The sequence below is a fragment of the Dermacentor andersoni genome, chromosome 3, assembly GCF_023375885.2.
Source record: "Dermacentor andersoni chromosome 3, qqDerAnde1_hic_scaffold, whole genome shotgun sequence".
Lineage (NCBI taxonomy): Eukaryota > Metazoa > Arthropoda > Arachnida > Ixodida > Ixodidae > Dermacentor > Dermacentor andersoni.
In genome coordinates this window covers 157,672,585-157,693,583 of record NC_092816.1, presented here as the reverse complement: position 1 = coordinate 157,693,583, position 20,999 = coordinate 157,672,585, and the positions used below count along the sequence as shown (strand labels likewise).

At 45.6% G+C, this 20,999-nt stretch overlaps 1 long non-coding RNA gene across 1 annotated transcript; it reads left to right on the top strand.

Annotated features, from left to right (window-relative positions):
* The first annotated feature begins 764 nt into the window (after nucleotides 1-764).
* Nucleotides 765-5,825, top strand: LOC129384009 (uncharacterized). The gene is made up of 3 exons (XR_008611767.2): nucleotides 765-1,008; nucleotides 2,907-2,993; nucleotides 5,677-5,825. It is a non-coding gene; the product is annotated as an uncharacterized lncRNA (long non-coding RNA).
* The last annotated feature ends 15,174 nt before the right edge of the window (nucleotides 5,826-20,999 follow it).

The window sequence follows — 20,999 nt, the reverse complement described above, 5'->3', positions numbered from 1 at the left end:
TTTCTATGCTAAGCTATAGCTTACAATATAGACTTATCTGTCGTTCTGTTTGTCTTACAACAGCTATGCGCAGTTAGGCAGCCGCACAAGTCCTCAGATGACGCTGACCGAGGCATTGGCTGGTCCCGGTACCCAAATAAAAGTTATGTCCCTCCTGGGAGGGTTTTTGAGTAGAATGTGGAGGGCTTCTTCCGAGATTCTCCCTTTGTTAAAATTTCGAATAGCTAATTTGTTATCGCATAATATTACTCCCGCTTTTGTACCCGCACAAGCGAGCGGGTACCGGCCCATGAAGAAGTCCCAGGCAACGAAGCCGCTCACGAGCTCGCCCGAGCACTCTACCACCGGGCAACTCTACAGCAGCCAGTTCCAGGGATCAAAGATAGCATCATAACGTACAGGGAAATTGTCGATCACTACAAAGCAGAAAGAAGAATCTTTCCGCCTCCGCATCGGTCTCTATCTCTGGAGGACGCTCGCATTTGGCGACGCCTCCAGGGAAACATTTATACATCACCACATTGGATCTACTTAAAGGGAAGCTGAAACACTTTTCGGAAAAAAAAAAATTAGTTCTCTGCGGCATTCTACAGTTTTGAGTCTCCTGAACACGAATATCTGGTTCAAAAAGGGCGGAAACAAACGCAAGCGGCTGTTTTTCCAAGAAAACACGCACCAGCGCCTCAGGGCATCGCGCGAACGCCGCTGTTGCCCGTGATTGGTCGGGGCCGCTGTGACGTCTTTCGCGGCAGTCTCCGGTCGGCGCCGCCGTTTCAGAGCGTAGCCAGCGTAGCACCAGTAGCACGCTGTTCTGTTCTGGCTTCATAGCTGAGTTGTAAGCATTATGGAACGTTGTCGCTGTCTCGGACAGCTTGTATTTTAGCCCTACATGTTCGAACCGACAGCCGATACGGAAAACGATGGCGGCAACGGCGGCAACGACGATGTTGAGCGTGCCAACAGCGAGAGCGATGTGTGCACCTTCTCGCGCGTTGGAAATCTTAGCTGGTACGTATGTATTTATTTTTTCATGTAGCTGCAGGTTCCAATGCCGGGAGAAAAAATGCGCGAAGTGCCACTGGGAACTTGCTGCTGGAAGAGTGCTGAAGCTCTAACTTCTCATTAGATTGTAAACACGGGTGCGATTCCGCGATGTCAAGCACCTTGCCGCTGCTTGTCTAAAGTAGTCCCGTGGTTTTTTGAGTGTTGATACACGATCGCGAACATAAGTGCCGCGTTTCAAAGTGCGCACATGCAGTGCTGCGGGGCACAGTCATGGAAGTTGCTTATCATACAAATCCAGAGATGGCCAGAGGTATTATGTGTACAATATTCATACTATGGTTCGACGACTTTGCGATTGTGGCTCGATCAAGAATCGGTATGCGTGTTCCATGCTAGTGTTGACATAAAGATATTAGGCAGTTTTAGCACCGCCGTGTGGTAAACGCAATAACTGCAACCGTACGTCGAATGTCACCAGGCAAGCCTATACTCCATTGCATACCTCAGGTGCAACGCTGTGGAAGCTACGCACGAAGTCCGGTCACCAAAATTTATTACTGCGCGCGTTTCCGTCTATGCTTCGCAGCGTGCCAGCGGCGTTTGCTTGCGCGAGCATGCACGTGAAGCTGCCGCGACGGGCTGCAATTAAAAAATACCGAAAAGAAAATTGATTTAAAAGAACGTGTTAGCAGCCGTATAAGTACACGGATTGTTTCTATGGGTAAATTCTTTCTTTTTTTCATTCAGAACTGAGCTTATATATGGAAAATTTTCTCAGAAATCGGGTCAAGAAACACCGAACTTTTTCTAAGTGCGAACGCAGCCACTGCAAAAAGTATCTCAAGCCTCCACAGCGTTGCACCTGATGTATCAAACGGAGTACAGCAACGCTAGCAACAACGCGTTTCCGCATTTGTCGTAAGGCTATCCGGCTACGCTAAAACTGTGTTACCAGACGTTAACGGCTGCGAATGTTCGCATTTCTCGAGTGCATCAATGTGGGCCTAATCAGGCTTTCATTAAACTAGGTGCACCTGCATGTGCTGCGTATTGATGGAAGATGAAGAGCACAGCACAGTTGATTTCATCGGCACGAACTTATCTCTCCTCACCGCACGGACCCACTGCGCTGCAAGCTTCTTGTCCTTCGGGAACCTGGGAAACACCACATCGTCTCGCCCGCCTGTGTTCGCGCAGCCGCATGCTGCACAGAACGAGGGCATGTTGGGCGCCCTTGGCTGTAGGCACTCACGCAGCACAGAAGGAAAGAACAGTTTACGAAAATCGCAAAAGAAAGCAAACGTGAGCGGCGGCGGCGGCAGATCTCTCATAGCGTCGTTCAGTAAAGCGCAGGACGGAAAGAGGCATGCCAGCACATGCCAGCACGCCGGTCCGGCAGCTCGGTCCCCGCCAGTGACGTCACTCTCGCTGGTTCTCTCCTCTGGCAAGAACCTCACCCGGCGCTCCGGGAAGCGATGGGGGCGTGTCCACGGGGGTGATTTAGAAAGCGATTTCCGCCACTTATGTTAATAAAACGAAGAAAAAAATTACGGAAACGTAAATTATTAGGGCTGTTCTTCCCAATCCCAGCAATTCATGGAAATTGAAAACCGTTTCAGCTTCCCTTTGAAGTCATGAAAGAAAATCTAGAATTGTTATGTGAACAAACATTCATGTAATGCGCTGCTGCTGCTGCTGCGTGCGTGTACGAAAGTTTGCTCTGTTGAAGGGGTCCCTGTTATCATGCCATTCATCAGTGACTTCGAATTTGTGCTCTGTTGCCTGCCTGCACCAGTGCAGCCATTGTTTTCGTGACTGTTTTACATGCACCTTGCATGTGTTCACGATGTGACAGTCTTATTGTGTCACAGATATAAGTTAACACATAATTCTCTTTTTAGTGGTGAAGCCGTGACCCCCTACAGTGTCCACATAACCCGTGGCCATGGCTGCAGCAGCACGGCGTGTAATCTGGATGGACATGTCAGGTATGCATTATGTGTACGTGTTCACAAAAGTAGGATCTCGGTATTATTAGTGGATAAGTTTATCGACATATTACTTAATGCAGCTTGCTAAATAGGCTAAATATTTATACAGCTTTATTCCACTTGCTGCTTACTTGTGTTTGTAGACATTATGCACACATTATCTTGTTCAGTTAAAACTACACCTCACATGTCCTGACGTTTAGTATTTTTCTCGCATCAATTGCTTGGCTACTAGTTAAATTTTATTTTCGCTTATTACACAGTATATTTTATTTCTATTTTGGTTTTATTTGCTTGGAACTGTTTCCTATACTGTAGCATATATATCCATACTTTCCGTTCTGCTTTTGCTACACATGTGCCCTTTTTGTCCATGTAAAAATTTGAAGTGTAGTGTACCATGTATGTCACAGGTCTAAGCACGCGGTGTGCATACCATTGTTTAACATATATATTTACAATTACTTCTGTCTTGTCCTCAGAATAACTGCCACTGGCAAATACACATTTTATGAGCTCGAATTTCTTGAAATGAAATAGGAAGGCCAGTATTCATTGTGCTGCAGTTACTGAAGTAGTGAGGTGTTTCCTGGTAAGCTTGCTGTATTTTCTCTCACTTTCTTCATATTCTTTGCAAGCTGCCCCCATTCATGCTACTAGGCATTGTAGCAGTTGTGAGTGTGTCTACTGCAGCAATGTCGCAGCTAGTTTGCACACACTACAGGGTGCTAACAGATACCCATCACTGTTCTTGTGCATTTCTGAGAACCAGCCATGTCCACTCGGCGAAAGTTCTAGTGTCAATTTGAATTTGCCGGTCAGTTCATGTAACTTTTCAGGACAAAATTTACGCAGCGAGGGAAGGGAGACCATACAACATGACCTCGGCTAACAACTGACTGTTTAAGTTGATGGAAGGATTAGAGAAAATAGCTCTGGATGTGCGCTTGTATTGTGTACAAGTTACTTATAGAGGGGGGGTGGGGCATAAGTTGTAATACGAAGGCATAAAATGGCGCTAAACGGTGTTTGGATAAAAAAAGCAAGTAAATAGGTACACACTAATTTATATCCCTTGTAATCTAGAAAGGCCGCCTTCATGCGTTGATAATGGGGGCTGGCTCACACTTATTGTTATTTATGTGGTGTGCCTGACTGATTTGTCTTGCCAATTTTCAACCATGGGTGAAAACAGATAAACAGTCCTAATCCGGCCTGAGACCCCATTGCGGATATGTGTGGCCAAGTCTGACGAGCATACTGGTCTTTTGAGTGAAATATACTGATCTCGTACGTACATATTTAGGCACCAGCCAGTCTGCCCTATGTACATTGGACCAGATGTGAAAGGAATACAGTACACTGCCTCTGACACGTACTGGACTAATTTGGTGCTATCATTAACCAAGCAAACCTCGCTTGCCTCCTTGCCTTTCTCAATTCAGTTGTGAACTGTTGTGCATATGCTTCCTACTTTATTTTTGCTGTAAATATATGTGCATAGCAGTCTACAAATGAATTGACAAAGGCACCCAGGCATTGGAGAATTGCTTAGATACCCAAAATTTGTCTCGTATCTGTCAGGGGTAGTGTAGTCTATTCTTTTGACCACGTACATATTTGGTCCATTGTATATCGGGCATGCAGACTAGCCGGTGCCTCAGCATGCGCCTAGGAGAGCACCATAATTCACTCACAGGACCAGAAGTGAGGCGTGCAGACAGGACACAGGACACGCGTCATTTCTTTTTTGCGTAATGAATCCTTACCAGCAAGCTCAGCTGTCTGTCGTACAAAGGACCAGTGTGCCCGTCCCATTTGACCATGCATTGACACGACAAGCTGTGCACTGGATTTAGATTGTTCATCAGTTTTGTTCGCCTATGGCAACCGATTGATACAACAAAATCAGTGAGGAACACCACATCTAAATATGTGACGTGTGTCAGTCAACGCTCATTATGATTGCATGACAAAGAGGAATACTCTCTAATGACATGGAATAGCAATCACCATACTTAATTATTAAATTCTTTTTATGCAAGTTTGTTTATCATGCTTCTATGCATTTGTTGTTCAATTTGTGCCCTCCCTCTGAAACAGCGCTCGGGTGAAAACGATAAAGAAAACCAGACATGGTGTAGTGTATTTTTTAATTGGGGTTTATGCCATCATACCGGCGGCCAACACAGGCATGACAGTAGGCTTGAAATGTACGAGAACTATGCCAGTAGCTGATGCAAATATTCTATAACAACTGACACTTGGTTTTCTCAAGAATGCATTGGATTGCCCGTACACGAGCACTCCCGTGCTCATTTCCATCCCTAGTAATCAGATAGTGAGATTTTCAAATTCACGCTAGCAGTCCACAGACTGGTGCCCTTTGTCAAGCAGAAACCGATACAGTCGAAGTAGTTCACAACATGTACACACGTCACAGCCGATCCACGTTGCACGTTGGTACAGCCAAGAGCGATTTCTGCTTACTGTAGTTACTGCTGCACCCATAGGCCACGCATTGGTTCCTCAACAACTTTGTGTGAAGCGACATGACATAAATTTTTCGCAGAACTAGCTATAACATCCCCAGATCGTTCAGCAGCAAGTGATACAGCATGTATTTCTGTGGTTGATTGCCAAGTTTTTTTAAATTTTCTGTCGCTTCTACACCATGCAGGGTACACGTGCAATCTCTCCAAGACAACGATCCTCCACCTCAAGAACAGCTTCTCCTCAATGATAAGTAGCGAGATTAAATAAAAGGAAAATATCACATCCGTAACCAGACTGATACTGTGTTTTCCTTTCATTTAACCTCCTTCTGCATGTAAGGAAGCATTAATATGCCCAATTATTGTTTTTACTAAATTTGTTTCGTTGAGTAATGTCTAACATGCAGCATATGTACGGGCGCACGTACATGTCAAAAGTGCTGCATCTTCGCTGGACATACATACATGCATACAGGCTGCATGTATCAAGCACCAAAAACAGTCACGCACAGGTAAGATTTTAAATAAGGTCTGACTGCCATTGGGACACATCAGAAAATGTTACCAGACGTGGTGGCCAATTTCGTTATTGCACTGCTATGAGCACCAGCAGTCTAATATATAAGCTCATTAGAGATTCATTAGGAAGACATGAGAAAGTCACCAGAAAACTAGTTTGAAGCGCACATTAGCAAGCCATTTCATGTGCACAAGAAAAATACTCATCAAGAATTCAACAGAAAGACGGTGGCCAATATGTTTTCTGATTGGAATACACCAGAAAATTCCAAAGAAACTCATCAGAAAGTCTAATGGCTGTGATGTCAAAACTCATAAGACTTTCGTGTAAAACTCATCTTATATTTTCTTAAGGGTAATTTATTCACTGCCAGCATTGCACAGTCTGTTATAGGATGGGGCTTCTAAAATGCGCAACGTACAAATGCTGACGTCAATAGCACAATACCACTAACCTCTGCGAATCGTGAACAAAAGGCAAGAAGTGCAGGCAATTGCCAATTACCAAGTATTACCGATTTCGTTTAGCATGATTTTAAAGCGGCCCAAACAAATTATTTTTAATAACAAAATTATAACGGTTATTAAAAATAAATTTAGTATCGATTCTGCCTGTAGCTAACACCCTCATCTTTTCGATATATACGACACCGACAAACAAATGCAATAATCCCACAATTATCCTGTAGCGATAATGTCAGTATTGATTTCTTCCCTGAGGAATGAAGATAATTTCTTGCTGCATGCACTCTAGCTTATTACATCTGCATTTGTGTCTATACTCCTTGGAAGCGTTTTCTAAAGCAAATTTGAAATTCTGCTTCAGTATACTTCTTTGGTAGCCACTTGGACCTGCAGAAATCGCGTGTATCTTTTTTCTTCAAATAAACGCAAGAAATTGCCATCTTTCCTGGCATATTTGCGAGAAAGTTTAATTCTACTAGCGCATCAGAGTAGTCTACACAATGAGTTTCAGCAACTTGTCACGGATTGGCGTTCTTTATTTATATTGGCCCCTAAAACAAAGAAATTCGAATATATCGCAGCGTGAAAGGGACGGTTCCAGCTGCTCATCCTGACTTCTACTAGAATGGCGGTGGGGCAAGGGCTAATGCGCAACACGTCGTTGAGCAGTAAGGACATATTCCTGCTGGAAGAGCAAACGTTTTTTAAGATGCATTAGTGATCCCAGACATGACGCATTTTTGAGGGTAGGGGACGGGGAAACAGTATATTTCGGCGAGAAAGAAAAACGCAGCAGTAGGCAGCTGTCCAAAACCGTTTTGTTTTTCTTACTTTTCTTTTTTAAAGAGCGGGCCGGTAATTTGTTAGATCTCTGGCAAAAAAATACGACATACCTTTGTTCACAACTTGACGCATTCAAATGAGGAGCAGCGTTTACATATCCATAGTCAACATAAACCATTGAGGCTTCGATCGCTCATATTCCTTAGTTAATTACTGAATCAAGCTCCCGGCGTTGTGCACATGTCATGTTGCTTCTCAGTTTAAAAAACTGTGAAAAGTTCTGCTCCAGAACGTTCACAATACAATGCAATACAAATTTCACTTACTCTCTGTGAGTCACTTATCGACTTTGCATCCTTTTTCGCTCGAAAGATGTTTGAATGGAACGCGAAATCATGCCTTTGTGGTGGGCCAGGGCTATTTATAGTTAGGGCGTCCCGACAGCAGCGCCAGGCTCGGTATCGAGGCGCCCTATTTGTAGTCCTCATGACCTGGCACCTACCGTTAGTTGGCCGAGCTCTAGAATCGACGACGCTGGCAAACCCAAACAAGATACTTTTTTCCTGTTATAGGACGCTTTGTCAAAATTAGGGCATAGGACGTCGTCATGGTGCTCGCCTCCGCAGTTCACACAAAAAAGAAGACTAGCAGCTCTGATATTATGCCCTTCTATAGCCTAAGCTGTTTCTGTCTCCTGACAACTGCCGCTGGCTTGCCTTCCTGCCGTACAAGCTTACTTGCTTTCAAGGACGTTTTTAAAAATTAAATTATGGGGTTTTACGTGCCAAAATCTCTTTCTGATTATGAGGCACTCGTAGCGGAAATTTCGACCGCCTTGGGTTCTTTAACGTGCACCTAAATCTAAGTACATACGTGTTTTCGCATTTCGCCTCCATCGAAATGCGGCCGCCGTGGCAGGGATTCGATCCCGCGACCTCGTGCTCAGCAGCCCAACACCACAAGGGTATTTTTAAAGACAAACGGAGACGTAACATGTTGAGTACCAAGTTGTTTCTTTTCTAGTCATTATAGCCATGACGACCGGAACAGAAAAAATATAGCAAGCTCCTACTTGCTAATGCACAAACCCCGTAATCTGCTCTTTGAAAATCAGCTTGATGGGCGTTACCACCAAGTATCACATGCCGCCTCACAACAATAATTTGTTACATTAAAATGCGAAGAATTTAAAACGGTCAAACGCCGTCAATGCAATCTTGAGGTCAATGCAATGCAAATGGTCAATGCAACCTTCAGGAAGTGATACTTCATGATGACTGAAACTCTGGCAGTCACTGTTCATTTTATTATTTTCTTTTTTATTTAATATACCTTCGGGGCCCTATGGCATTATAGAGGGGAGTGATTACGAAGTAGTTAAGGACAAAGAAGTGTGGTGAGTTCTGGTAATTTATTAATTCTCCTGATTATACAATTTTAGCTAAGGATAGGATAGGATACGGATAACTTTAATGAAGTGCCGGCAAACGACTGTCTAACGCGTCGTGACGCTGGCCAAGTGTCGACCCGGGGTTATACCCTACTCTCCGCTAGCCCAGTTGGGCCCGTTAGTAGTGGGTCATGTGGCTTGTGCTTTTGGAGCGCACCCCGGGCCTGCTGAAAGGCCCATAGTTGTGAGTCCTTGTCTGCAGACTGCAGTGCACCTTGAAGTTCGGGCGTGTAAGTCCTGGAGGTAGCCGCAGTCGGGAACCTGGCACAGTCCCACATGATGTGCGAAATGTTCTGCGAAAAAGTATTTTATCGGTGATGGCTACAATACTTGAGGGAAGGTAGTTCCATTCCTGAGATGTACGGGGAATGAAAGATTGAAAGAAAGACTTCATGTAACATGAATCAACTCTTGCCTTACTGCGATGATCGACGCATCTTGAAATGTGATGAGGCTGCACAATGAAGTCGCTGTGAAATGTGGTGTGATGAAAAATTTTATCGAATAGTGAAAGACGGGCGACATTACGGCGGTTAGCAAGTTGAATAAGTGCAAGGTTAGTTTTCATTGAGGTTATACTCGCAGTACAGTTATAATTAGAAAGAATGAAACGTGTAATTTTTTATTAGTTCAGGTGAAGTAATAAGATTAACGCGACTGGGATCCCATACTGCAGGTGCATATTCAAGTTTCTAACATATTACAGCTTTGTAAAGCTGTGCTCTTAACGTAGACAATGCTTTGGAAAAGTTGCACCATAAGTACCCAAGCATATGATTCTAGCAGAGCTGCCATCGACGCGGCATTACCCGCCGTGGTTGCTCAGTGGCTATGGTGTTGGGCTGCTGAGCACGAGGTCGCGGGATCGTATCCCGGCCGCGGCGGCCGCATTTCGATGGGGGCGAAATGCGAAAACACCCGTGTGCTTAGATTTAGGAGCACGTTAAAGAACCCCAGGTGGTCGAAATTTCCGGAGTCCTCCACTACGGCGTGCCTCATAATCAGAAAGTGGTTTTGGCACGTAAAAGCCCTATAATTTTTTTTATCGACGCGGCATCGTGACCTGTGACGTCACGCTCTTGTTCTAATATATGCCAGCGTCACACCGGCAATAAAAGTTACTCTTCACCGACAACCGACCTGCTTGCATGGTGGCAGCGGTCCCTAAGGCATGTCGACGCCAGCGTCCCTTCTTCCACCGCTGAAGCCTTTGGACACATCAGGCAACGCTTGGCGTGGATGGCAAACTTGGAAGAGTGAGTTTACGTTGTTTTCTACTGCCACTCAGCTGAGTAAACAGTGCAAAGATGTGCAGGCAGCCAATTTGCTAGTAACTATTGGTGAAGAGGCTAGAAAGGCGTACAACACGTTCAAGGTTGAAGCAGGAGAAGACGAAACAATGTCGACATCTTGTTACAGAAAGATGAGGATTTCTACAAGCCTGAACCAAATGTAACCTTTCAGGAATTCCGTTTCGGATCAAGAAACCAAAAGGAAGGCGAGAGCTTCAGTGAATGGTTGACCGAACGGCGTATGGTAGCTGAAAAATGCGAATTTGAAGCGCTAGAAGACCGCATGCCGCGCAGCCGTGTTATTCTGGGCACTCGAGACAAGAATTTGCAGCAAAAGTCGATCGCTGAAAACCCTTCATATCAGAAGACTGTCAATAACTGTCGCGACCATGAGCAAGGAAAAGAGCAGTTTCGCGAGAGAAGCGAAGCAGCCGCAAGCGCTCAGGAAACGAAAGTTCATAGAGTAGCAAGTAACAGAAACGTCTGCAGTAAATGCGGTTACCAGACATATCGCAGCGGAATATGCCCTGCAAACGGGAAGACTTGCAAAAAGTGCGGCAGGTGGAACCATTTTGCCAAGTATTCAACACGCCGCCGCCATCACGAGACGCGGTTCATAGACGCAGAGATTTGCGTGAGTTGCGTGAAGAAGCAGACGAGGACTATTTCTTGGAAACTTTAACGGTGCATACCATAACAACAGACGACTAGAATGCGACGGTTCATATTGAAGCAATGACGTGCAGATTAGACACGGTCGCAAACTGCTGCGTTTTTTCGAAACGAGACGTTGAGACGCTACCAGATAAGCCAACAGAATCCTGCCGGGTCACGCTTACGGCATTTTTTGGAAACAAAACTGCATCGCATGAAAAAGTACGGCTGTTACTTTCAGCGAACAACAAATCCTACGAAGAAACATTTTTCATTGTAGAGCATTCATTGTAGAATTCGTCTTGATCGGGGACTTCAACCCAGGACTACCGCCTTTCCGGGGCAGCCGCTCTACCATCTGAGCTAACGAGGATGGCAGGGCGAAAGGGCATTTGTCAACAACTTGAAGCAAAGGCAAGAGTTTGACGTAATAGCTGTGCTTAAGCCCGTAAGGTGGAGAGAAGTAGTTATTAAAGGGAAAATGAGACATCCACCCAAGCGTAAACATTTCAGCAATTTGGTACGTTTGGGTGGATGCCTCATTTTCCCTTTATTAACTACTACTCAGTTCTGCGGAAGGCGGCAAGGTGCAATTACGTCAAACTTGGGTCATGAAAAAGTTAACTAGTTTGATGTTAGCAGACCAACATCTCGGATGTTGCAAAGTATTCAATAAACAGAACATCTAGGAAGGCTCCGCAAAGCGAGTATTTAGAAAATGCTATCATGAAAACCATCCATCTAAATGAAACGACGCCCTCGAGTGTTTTAAATCACGTCTTTTATTTTATGTACTTTTTAATGAAATAATCAGTGTAACATTTATTTGTTGCCAGAATTCAGCCCGCTTAGACATGTAACCTCACATGTGCGTTTGACGGCAGTCGGAACAGAGATTTCGGGAGAATTATTCAGGCGAACACTTCTGCGTTCGTCAAAAAACTTGTTTTGAAGTCTTGCAGGTGGCTGAGGTACAGCTTGAGCATTGCGATATCTTCAAGGACAAGGAGGCTGAAAAAGGTGAAATTAAGACAACCTAAGAAGGAGTCAATCAGCTTGCATTAACTACCGTCTCTTTTTTTGCATATAACTCAAATTATTTTATTTGTCAATTTATTGACAAAAGCGGTTGTACTTTTCAATCAATTATATACTGAGAAATCCCCCGGGCAAGCAGTCATTTTTTCAACTTGTGACAACAGGCAGGACAATGCCTTCGTAAGCATTATGGAGGTCACTTTATTGTATTAGTCATGAGAATAATTATGTGCATTTGAAGACAGTTGAGCAAGGACTTCAATCTTGCAAAATGCTCTATAAAGAAGGAGCCGGAAATTTACATAGATTTCACAATTAACGTCTATCACGGATATGATTAGTTTACGTTAATGGCAGTCTCCTGCTGTTGTCCTTCGCGCGCGTTATTCTAGGTAATAAATTTTAGGACAATAGCCATTGTACCATTGAAACCATCAATAAATCGTCGCCTAAGCGAGTATTGCCATTCCTCGTGACTTGTGATAGCATCCACGACGAAGCCCTATGGAAGCGTTATGAATGTTGCTTTTCGAATCAATCACAGGAACAATAAACTCGCTTTTTTTTAATGTTCGAGAAAATGCTTGGTAACATTTTCTTTGGAATGCTAAGCAGAGGAAACATGTACGAGGAGATGTTTGGAGTCAGTTCCTGAGAAAGGTTCATTTAAATGATCATCAGGGAAACAGCAAGCCATGCTAAAGCAATCTTCTAATTTGTATATCACTCCATGTATTCGAGGCATCAAGTTCGATCCCAATAGTCATTGTACTGTTCAATAGCTGACACGATCGCTGCGCCAGTAGACAGAATTACAACTTTAGTCTCAGCAGCCAGCCATTGCTGAGCTCAGCCCGCTGATTCATCTTCGCTGGAATAGATCCGGCCCAGCCTGAGATCGTGCACTTCACGTCAGATGCAGCTGCGTCTGCTTGCCGAAACGCCGAATCGCTTCATCGTCTCTCTCATGCAGTTGGGCCTGAATTCCAGCTGTCGCTTTTTCACATGAGAGATCCAGGAGACGCTTGATAGGAGCTTGGCCTGCTTCTCCAGCGCGAAGGGTCGTCAGGCAATAGAGAAACGAATAACCAGACTGGACCCTCCCATAGAGCCCAGCGGTCGAATTGGCTGCTGCGCACCAAGCAGCCGATGTAAACAACTTAACCACACTTCCGGTTGCTGTTTTGGGCGCGCGCAGTTTGAACGCTGGCTAATACGTCTAACGCCGGCTGCGCTGATAGGCGCGGTATTTGTTTTTGGCGGCACGAGCATCGAGTGACCCTCTTGTTTCCTGCGCAGCACTTCCGGTCCACCTCCTGAGGCGACCAGGGAGGAAATTCAAAATAAATCAGAAAAACAGTACAATACAAAATTGATGGGTTTCGCTATATATATGATGTCAGAGCATAAGTATCGTTACAAGTTGAGTTACTGAAGCGTCTCGACTGATTAGAATTAATTAGAAAGCAGCGAGACAACAGGATACAAAATAAATCTGAAAAAATAGCAAATGATAGTACACTGTAAACGAAAATAAACCCACCTGGGAGTTTTTAAGAGGTGATGTGCCCTAAAACCTCCCCTCCTCAAATATTTACTCCGATGTATGGGAGCAAAACAGCGCCATTCCCTCGTTTCACTCCGCTGGCTAGCTGCGGGAGTATTAAGGCGACATGACGCGATTTTACTCCGCTTAAAAATCTTGTTCTCCCGTGAAACTCCGACAGGGAGTTTTAAAAAGCTCCCCTCCGCCGATACAGGTTGGTCATGTGGCGCTTCCCATGAGGCTGTGCGCCTCGCCAGCGACGGGGCGCGTTCAGCGGAGCGGGCAGTGCTCATGGCTGACGGTTTGTTTACGTGTGTGAAGTGTCGTTCCGTGACAGCGTTTCGTCAATTTGTGTCCCGTATTTCCTTCCAGAAAGTGTTAAAGGCATGCCTGAAGCTCACTGTATCTCAGCATCAAGTACATTAGCTGTGATCACTTTGCTGACAACGATGATTGCAAGAGCCACGTTTTCAAGTGCGGAAAAAGGCTTAGGTATACCTCGAAGCTGCTCACTGGCTCGTGATGTCGGCTCACGTTCTGGCTGTGTTTTCGTGCTGCGTCACCCTGTCTTGTGTTCTTCAGTGCGTGAAATGCGACTTCTATGTCCTTTTGAGTACATGCTGACAACGTCCAGTGTAGTGTTTGAAAGGACCGCGTAGCAATGGCAACAGCAGCCACTGTTCCAGCGACGACATCCGTGCTAGTCGCGCATGAATGGCGTAACCCAAGTTCGTTGCGGTGCTGTGTTGCCAGTGAGAAAGACCGGAGTGCAAGCAACTGTTTTTATGTGTCTGTGAACGGATATCTTCGCCCGAAGAAAAACGGTAGGACATAAGTATGCGTACTGAAAATAAAGCTTCTTATTGAGCGATGTGAATCGAATTGTTATCGCGCATATAGGTTTTGGTCATGTCGTTGCTTCCGATATTGCATTAACATTACGCTCTATCCGAGACACTGATTTAGACGCATGCCTGCTGGCTCCGAGTTTAGGGATTCACTCGACAGATCAGCGATGTAGCTCCTTTTCGCAACCGAGACAGATTGCTTGGACGCACAGAAAGTAGTGCGGTGTATAAAATGTATGACTGCGCATTTTTCGGTGTTACGTCGGCTGCTGCGGGTCATGCTCACACGTAATAATTTCTTGCTACGCTACCACTACATCGCAAAAATTTAATTTTGCTATGCAGCACATGCACTTACATTTTTCTTGCTTACTGTAACTAACGCACTACTTTTTGGCCGCGAATGCCGGCAGTGTGCGAAGTCGCTTCAGCACTCACAGAATGGTATGATAATTATCAAAAATTACGCGGGCAATTAATTACCAACTAATTACCAACGGGCAATGGAACCCAATATGTCAAAACTGCACAAATCAAACATTGGCTACCGAAAATCACATTCTTTGGGGGTGCGAGGGCTTACCCCCACCCAGGTCGCTCCTGCCAGCTCCCTCACAACAGACGTGGGAAGAGCTGCTCAGAACGCCGGATGAAAAAGCATAAAATGCCCTCGTTGCCTGGGGCGAAACGGTCGCTCCTCGAGAGGGGCCATTCTAGGACTTGGGCCTGCCAGATCACAACTGAGCAGAGTCTCAATAAAGTTGTTACCACCACCCCCACCACCAATAACTTTTTCTTCCTCACTATTTTGAATTAACAGTTTTGTGTTGATTAAGGTATTCTGTTAATTCCAGAGAGGCAGATCTCGTATGAACGAGCATGTGAGTCGTAATTCTGAAAACAGCACAGCTGCTCCCTAGGCGGTTTCGAGGCACACAGTATCGTGGCTATATATACTGGCACCGTTGCTTCTTGAGTATCGCGTGTACGTGGGATGTCTTTCAAATTTCTGCATTGGGCGTTTCTGAAATGTTTATGTATGTCGTGATATATGTGCTTTCATTGACTTGTTTCGTCGAATTTGACGCGGTCTCGTGTGCATATTTCGAAATTTGACCAGCAGCCTCTGCATGTAAACATGTTCGTGCAAACTCACGCGATGCCTCTTTTTATACTCCCGTTGCACCTCGAAAAAACTCTGTCAATTGCAAAGCAAAAAATAAAGAAAAGACAGAAAAAAAACTCCCATAATTCCACGCAATAATTCCGCTCTTACGGAGTAAAAATTCTACTCCGATCATACGGAGCATAATAAACTCCGAACCGGGGGGTCGCTAGAGTAGAAGCAGTATACTCCCACCTCGGAGTGATTTCCGTTTACAGTGTACAGTACAAAATTCATGGGTTTCATAATAGGTGTGATATCGGAGCATAAGTTTAGTTACAAGTTGACTTCCTGAAGTTTCTGGAATAATTAGAACGAATTGTAAATCACTGATTACAGCACACCAAAGCACAGAATCGTAGACTTTGGAGACCCGCCACGTGAGCACGACTTTGACAAAATTCCTGGAAACCCGTAACTAGAAAGCGGAAGTAATGGCGTCAGCAAAGGCGTCACACACATGACGGTGGAATGATACTTGGGCGGCTAATTAAAGAAAACCAGTTGCCTCCGAGTTCGGTTCGTGCGTTGCGTTCGCCTAAAGTTAAACTACAGAACAGCGACGCCGAAGTGCGAGTGCCACTAAAATAAACCTTAGTCAAAGATTAGAGTCGACTACCATTTTTTTTTTACTTCTCAACCACGCACTGTCTTGATGCGAAATTGTTATTGTTTATTTGGTAAAATAAATACGATTGCGAGCTATCTTTACTCGGTTTCATCGCAATGCGCGATTTCATAAAGTAGACACAAGACAACTTGTGAAATGAGGAAACGTTTATTTTGCTTTATAAGAATGCTCGCTCCGGGATTTTTGTGCGTTGTTTCATTATTCTAGCGCAAGATAAGCAGCAGCAGCAGCAGTTCACGTACGAAGCTCCTTCGGACGGAATGAGCTGTTAAAACTAGTAATATTAGCATGTGTCGTTTTTCGCGACTGTACCATGTAGGTAACTCCGTATAGAGGCGAATCCTGCGAAACTGGTGAATGGGCGACATTACGAACAAAGGCAATTCGCTTTTATACAAGCATGTCGTAGAAAACACCTGACGCATTCCAAACAATACCATACCTAAAATTTGACGAAGACATGCGATTTTCCAAGCATTGCTTCACTCCCAGGCCTTATTTACTGCTTTTTAGAAGCACAAATACGCGAGTGACTGAGAGTTTTCGACACAACTTGGCCTCAGCCGACGCGATGGGACGCCACGTATACACAGGTGGACGCTACGCAGGCCCCTGACCAGATGCTCTCCCAATACTTTCTATGCACACTGAAGACAAATGCGTGAGTGCGAAGCATGTTTACAGTCGCTCAGAAGATGGAATTTTCGAGGTACAAGTTCCTGATTTTTGAGCTCCTCGGCGTTAACTTTCGCGCATTATGCCAGCGCAAGCAACACGCTCCCATGTTGTCGCTCCAGCCAATCGCTCGCCGTATTTTCGACAAGCGTCAGCACCGGAAAAAGTTAAATGTTGTTAAGAGAGGCCGACGGTGCGTAAAAAGCGTCACAAGCTTGTCCCCGTAAGGATCAGTCAACGCAAAGCTAGCTTCGCCACATCAGCTGATCTGTCTTTCGCTCCGACATGTTTTCTACTAACAAAGTCACACTGGCCGGCGCGACCAGCGTGTCCACAAAGTACCGAAATAAGTTCCAATAGTGTTGGAGTCATAGAAAGATTCACTTACTTCGCCCAGTAAGATATACTAGGCGCCAAACTAACTGCATCACAGTCGTCGACCTGTCAATCGTCAACTGCTTCACAGCTACCACTGCGTCCAGCGTGCCCTGATAGTACCAAAATAAGCTTTAATGTTGTTGGGGGTCGTACAAAGCGTCACAAGCATGTCCCACTAAAATTCAGTACGCACCAAACTAATTGCGCCACAGCGGCCCAGCTGTTTCTCGCTAACTACTTCACAGCAACTGCTGCGGCCACTCAGCGCTAAGCCTAAATTCCTTGAAATGCAGCGCAAATATGAAACAAAATTTCTCACCTTGCTGGGGTGAAAGGTGTCAGGAGTGCCATGTCAAAGTGAAGCAGGAACGCAAAAAGAAAAAAGAATAAAAATAGGCCTGTCCGGCGCACGCAGCACAGTCACTGTGTAAGCTGGAAGAGCGGCTCCAAAGGTGCCCCATTTTCGGCACCACGCACGACGGAGTTTTCGCGGCGAATTCTCTTCGCCAGAGATGGTGAGACCTGTCCTTGTAAGACGAGCAATTGTGCTTCCGAAAGCAGCATGTGTGTGACGATAAACGTAAGACGACGGCTCGGCGTCCGCAGATATCGGTTGACGACGAAGAAAGCTGCTTGACTGCGACGACGATTGCATGAGGAAGAAAACATTCCACCGATGACATGACAACGATGGCGACGAAGATGGCATGACGGGCCGCCGGGCTTGGCCTCTTGCTTACCGATGCAAAACACGAGGCAATAAACCAACCCAGGTATTGTACACCTACCCACTGCAAAGTCACCGCAAAACGACAGGTTTTGCATTAGGAACTACGAGCAAGCAAGACCTATTTGGTGCCCGCCGAGCACTCAGACCTGTGTCGACATCCCAAAGCCCGATGGCGATCCCTTGACATTAGTGCCGAAGGACATGCCCTCAGAAGTCAGGTGTCCGCCACGCGATCTAGGAAGCCATGTGTATAAGTGTGCTCGCTGATCATCTGCACCCGAGAAAAGGCACGGGGCTCCCATTGCTACGCCGAGACTTCGACGTATACGTCGGCGTTGCGAGGCAGTGCAAGCGCAACAATGTGCAGCTGCTGCTTTAAGTGCGACTTAGAAAAGTCAACTCCATTGGTCTGCGTGTGTCCTTCAGGGTGGCTTCGTGCAGTCATGGTGCTGCGCTGCCGATCACGACGTGGCGGCTTCGATTTGCTTCGCGGCCGCAACAGTCTATGGACGCTACCACACCCTCAGGTTATGTTGCTGCTAAATGGGAATGGCATAATTATAAATTAGTGATTATCTTTTCTTTATTTCTCTAACGGTCGCACCGGTACCGCTGCTAGGCAAGGTACCATAGCGACAAGTGTGCTTTGTAAAATCGCTGCACCCTTCAGTGGAGACCGCTTCGCATATGCTATAGGCTACGAATGCAAATTCTTATGGTGTGCTCTTACGACAAACAAACCAATAAACAAAAAAAAAATAATCGGCGCAGAATCGCGGTCACGCGGTCTCGCGACTCTGTTAAACAAGGCCTTCTTTTTCTTCTGTAAAGTGCACCTGATTTTTGTTGAAGTATCAGTCGTGGTTTCATCTCGAGTTGACGTGTCGTACTGTCAACGTATATTAAATCGCGATCATTTTCCGAATCAATGCCAATGCGTTTTCCTGTTGCGGCTCACTACAACTTGTAACAATAGCTTTATTTTTACTCCAAGATGTACATTTTGGAGTAATGCATCTTTAAAAAACAAACAACAGAACGATTACATGTTGAAGTTTTTATGTATTGCGGCTTAACAGGCTTAACAGGCGTTTTAATTCATGACGATAGCACATGGGAGGATCTAATTGCGAGTCCGTTTCTTGAAGAAATTGCAGTAACTACTGTATCTGCCGCGGTGGTGTGAGCCATGGTGTTGCGCTTCTGTATAAGCATGAGGTCGAGGGATCAAACCCCGACAGCGGCTACCCCTTTTCGACGGCTGTGAAATGCAAGAATGCCCGTGTCCTGTGCATTGGGGACACGTTAAAGATTTAGCGGTGGTAAAAATAAACCCGAACTCGCCCCCTACGGCGTGCGTCATAATCAAACCGTGGTTTTGTCTCGTAAAACCCCGCAATTCAGTTCAATTCAGTAACGACGGCAAAGGACACAGTTAGCTAGGAAAGAGAGCCTGTTTCAGCAGAAAATACACAAAGAAGCCCCAAGTAGTCGAAACACATCCTAAAGCACCGCAAACCGGTTTATACGCATTACCATCCTCATGAAACATTATTATGCAAGGTAATCGAGCGATGAAAGTTGTCGCTTCTCGACCTGACATTGCGCTTGAGGATTATATCCCACGCGGCGCCCTTGTTATCTGCAATCACAAGTGGCAGTTTTGCGTCACTGTGTTCAGGGGCTGTTAAGTGTCTGCGTCATCACGTGCAATTTCGCGCGAAGAGAGGGCATGAGAGAGGGAACGGACGGGAAAACCTAATGGCAGCAAAGCGGCTGGCAAAGCGGGTGGGAGAATTAGCTGGTCAGCTGTCGAGATAAATAAGAGAAGTTTAGAGTACTCGTAAAAAAAAAGCAGGGAGGATATCGATTGAGCAAGCATATAGTTACAAGAATATCAAACTGTACGATATAGAGAATAAATGTTTGGGGTGACGGACAAGATCAAGCATAGACAGAGAAAATTTTAGGCAACAATGTGCATGGTAATAACATGAACTATAAGGCAGGCGACTATTTGGCGTAGCCTCGTATCAAAGGCGATGCCAGCGCGCTTGCTTCCCCATGTCGACGCGTTGCATCGTAAAATCTGTTTTACAGCGAAGCTATTTATGCGGACGCTGCGTCGTCGTTGTGGGAATTCGCTAAAGCTATCCTCATCAGCAGTGGCTGGAGCCTCGTGGTCTTCTGCCGCAGCTGGCTCGTTGCCCATCCCTCGGGGCTATAGCGCGCGAACGCGCTCGTGCCACTGCTCCCACGTTCATCGTCGTCCTCGTCTTCTTCCACAGATGGCTCCGTTTCCGCTCGTTATTCCAGCATAGAATTTCAGTTCTCTTCTGTCGTCGTAATGGGGAGGCCGCGTTTACGGGGGTATGTCTTACTTGACGGACAGATTTAATATTCAAGCACCCGGCTGTGATTCTGAGATGTAAACGCCATCATATGCCGTCAACACAAGAGCCAGCAATGCAAGACTCAATGTCTCCAGACAAAGCACTGCAAGCGGAGCAGGCACACCGAGCGGCGCAGACAGAAGAGACAATGCAAGATCAGTGGTAGAAGAGACAACACAAGACCAAGCAAATACAACATTGCACACGAAATGAATAAAAAACACTCCGGTGAGTTGTATTTCACGCCAAACCACGCTCTCATTACTCGAGCGAAAAAAAAAAAGGGGGGGGGGGGGTCAGAGCAACATGCACACGAAAAGCAACCACGGCAAAACACAGACAGAAAAGTCACGCGCAAGAAAAAAAAAAAAGCGGCACACTTGGAGAACCGCAAAAAAAAAAAGCATTCCTAAAGCACGCTCACCACTTGAACCACGCACATGCGAAAATGAGGCGAAGGAATGGTGAAACAAAAGATTTACAACATAGACTGCATGCGAAGTATGGCTTGCATGGTGTAACACTCGGTGTAACACAGCTTCGATGATCGACCATCTTCACGGACTGGAAGGGGCGGTCACGTTTTCTATATTGTTGTTATACCGCTCTAACGTGTCTGTCTTTTCCCTTTAATACAATGAAGTCCGCAGAACCGCCGCCAGTAGGCAGGGTCCTCAGCCGGACTTGTACTTCGTAAAATCGCTACGCTCGATGGTGGAGGCCACGTCGCTTATAGTGCAGTCTACAGGCGAAAGATTTGATGGTGTGTATCGTGGCACCAATCACGACCGATCTCAGTCACGTGGTGTAAAACCCGGCGTTTTCAAAAGCCCGAAAATACCGGCCGATAATATTTCCACCATTTCTGCTTACGTCAGCACACGTCATAAAGAAATTTTACTGCACAGCTTTTTAATCTGGTGTCGTGAAGTGGCGCGGCC